A 3,588-nucleotide genomic window follows, 5' to 3' on the forward strand; every position below is an offset into this window, starting at 1 on the left:
GGAGTGGGTGGGTAGGGGAACAGAGGTGGGGGGAGGGGTATGGGAAACTTTCGGGATAGCATTTGAAATGTAAATAAAGAAAATAATAATAAAAAAGGAAAAAAAAAGAAACAGGTGAGTAGTAAAATTCATAGAGGGGGCATTCTCACTGTTCATGAGAAAAAGTCTTCCTCCATAGTGAAGTGGATTTGTCTCCTTCCTATAGAAATGGGTCATAAAATATCTAAAGAGGCTGTTTTCATTAGAGACCTGAAGGGCTCTCTCAGAGAAAGGGGAGTGAGCGTAAAAAAAAAAAAGATTTAATAATTTTTTATTTTTATAGATCAGACATATTCCTGGCTTATCATTGATGGGGCAGAGATTCACTGTAAAAAAATGGCAAATGGTGGGTCAAGAATTAAACGGAAGATTGGCTAGACATGGCCCCAATGCTGTCCCTGCAACTGTTCTCTCATATTGGAGGCTGATTCATGATTTAATAGAAAGTGCAGCAGAAGACTTTGACAAAAGTCAGCTTTTGTCGGTCGCAGAATATTGTCTCTGCCCTCTGTCTTGAGAGGCCTCAGAGGCCTCCCTTATTCCCAAGAAATAGGGTCCTTCACAACCCTCTTCAATAATTATATACATGCCAGAACCGCAGCTGGCTCCTCTTTATCCTCTTCTCCCAGAGGACCCACTTCCCAACCAGGTTCCACTGATTAATCCGGTCTTTGAAAGAACCCAACCAGAATTTGAGACCTTTAGGATGCAGATATTGTAGAAGCTGAGATGGCTCCTTATCACAATCCTGACTGGCTGTCACTTGCCTCGGTGCCCATACAAGGGCTCCCTCCCTACCAGCCAAATGTCTGTGTGCCCACTTTCGTGCATTCAGTTTTAGCTGCAGCCATTCTAATAGAGGTCAGAAACAAACTTGCATCTCAGGTCGCGGAGCTACAGGAAGTGTTATGCCTCCAAAAGCAGTTTACCCAGCTTTCAACTGAGCTCATCTCACTACATGAGTCCCTGAGAGAGACACTTCTCACTCCTCACATGGCTTTCTTGAGCAGTCTTAAAGGGAAAGTGTCCATGGAAGCCGCCAGGCCCAAAGCTTTGGCTTTTCCTGTAATTACTCACTCTGCCAGAGCAGCAGACCCTGTCTAGGACACAGTGCCTGCTGATGCTCTCCCTTCCCCCTCGGGCTGCCGTTTTCTGTGCAGTGCCTAGCAGTCAACTTAGAACTGGTTCGGACACAATATGAACTAAGCAGTACCCCCTGAGCTTGTGTCTCTAGCTGCATATGTAGCAGAAGATGACCTAATCGGCCATCACTAGGAATAGAAGCCCCTTGGTCTTGCAAACTTTATATGACCCAGCACAAGGGAAGGCCTGGGCCAAGTAGTGGGAGTGGGTGGGTAGGGGAGCAGGGGCGGGAGGGGCGTATAGGGAACTTTCGGGATAGCATTTGAAATGTAAATAAAGAAAATAATAATTAATTAATTAATTAATTAATTAAAGTAGACTACTCAAAAAAAAAAAAAAAAAGAACTGGTGCGGACCAGGGGAATCTGACTGTTTGATTAAAACAAAGCATCTCAAAGGCCCGAGGTGGAGTGTTAACATGATGTGATTTCTGCCTAGTGCTCTAAATGTCAAAGTAAAGAAATTCAATGAAGCTCAGATAAACAGTGGGAGTAACTATGACTCTCTTAAGGTAGCCAAATGCCTTGTCATCTAATTAGTGATACACTGTAGGATCAAAGACCTCAATAAAATGATTCATCTCTGCCATGATGTAGACACCTTTAGCCACAAGATGTCGAAAGCAGTTCACCTCACAGTTTGCGCAGCCCTTCATCAGACTGGCCTTGTGGTATAACGGTGTGCATCTGACTCCAGATCAAAGGTTGCATGTTCACGTCTCTCCTGAGAAAATTTAGATTCACTTGTTTTGGGGCTTTGAACTGTTTCCTAACAGGATTCTCTCACAAAAGGTTCATTTAAGGAAAGATTCATTACAGATTCTTAATGATTTTCAATGCTTGCTAGGGAATATAAACTGGCTCCGCCCCTATTTGAAGTTTACAACAGGAGAATTAAAACCTTTGTTTGATATTTTGTGTGGAGACTCAGATACATCCTCCTCACACATGCTGACTCAGGAAGCACAAGTATCACTGGCAAAGGTCAAACAGGCTATAAATGAACAAAGTTTTGGGTATTTCTCTCCAGATCTCCAGATCTACTACTCCAGTTTCTTGTTTTCCCTACACTCTTTTCTCCCACAGGCCTCTTATGGCAACTTAAACCTCTGTTCTGGGTACATTTGCCAGATTCTATTTCTAAAGTATTGCCCACATATCCTCAGCTGGTTGCACATATTCTGTGCCTTGGCAGGGAAGCTGCTCTTAGGCTTTTTGGTAAAGATCCTGACATTATTGTCCTTCCTTAGCATATATTCCACGTCCAGTGGTTAATTCAACACAGTGATTATTGGGCAGTTAATTGCACCTCCTTTCAAGTTGTGATTGACAATCATTACCCTGCTGACAAATTAGTGCAGTTCCTACACAGGACACCTGAGTTTTTCCAAAGAGAACAAAGTCAACCCCAATTGATGGAGCTGCTTTAGTTTTTACAGATGGCTCCTCCACGGGCACTGTAGCTTTTAGTATCGATGGTAAGATCTCTTGCTTTGTAACAAGCTTCTTCTAGGCACAGCTTGTGGAGCTAGCAGCCATTATTAGAGTATTTGAACTCTTGCCTGAAACTCCTTTTAATTTGTATACAGACAGTGTCTATGTGGCTACCTCTGTTCCCCTTCTGGAGACAGTTCCATATATCAGTCCCTCTACTAATGCCTCTCCACTGTTTGCTGAGCTTCAGAAATTTATTCTTGCTCATAATTTTTCCTTTTTTATTGTCCTTTTTTTATTTACCATATACGTGCTCATTCTGCCTGGGCCATTAACTGAAGGCCACAATGCAGTTGACCAGGCAACCCAGATTGTGGCTTCTGCCTTGTCTACCACTCCTCTTGCAGCTGCTCAACAGGCTCACGACCTGCATCACCTTAATGCTCATACCCTGAGACTTAAATATTCCATTACCCATGAACAGGCATGACAAATTGTCCGGCAGTGCAAGGGCAATGGCACCCCTCCTCATCATGGGAATTTATCACAATAAAAAGCAAAGGGGGCCGAGATGATGGCAAAAATGGTCTTAATTCCCCCACTGGGAAAAACTGTTTCTCCTCTACTCAGGATACCTTGGGCTGGTGTGATCCCCTCATGATCAAGTTCACAGAGGCTGGAAGAAAATATGATTGGATTAACAAAAAAACTCCTTCCTAGGGTTTAAGCCTATATAAGGATTCTAAAGATTTTGGGTTGATATTCAAAATACAGTTAATTAAGACCATCCCTAATCTTAGAAGAAGTGCCATAGGACCAAATCCCATGCTCCATCCTGTGGCCCCTATAATACCCATTGTTTGTAAACTAGCTGTTCCTCGTCAGAGTGGCACTCCTGCCCCCATTGCTCTCTTTCAGCCTACTTTGCCTGCTGGACCTCTCACTTCAGCAGAACTGCTTTTAGACATAGTAA

The sequence above is a fragment of the Mus pahari genome, chromosome 1, assembly GCF_900095145.1.
Source record: "Mus pahari chromosome 1, PAHARI_EIJ_v1.1, whole genome shotgun sequence".
NCBI classification, from domain to species: domain Eukaryota; kingdom Metazoa; phylum Chordata; class Mammalia; order Rodentia; family Muridae; genus Mus; species Mus pahari.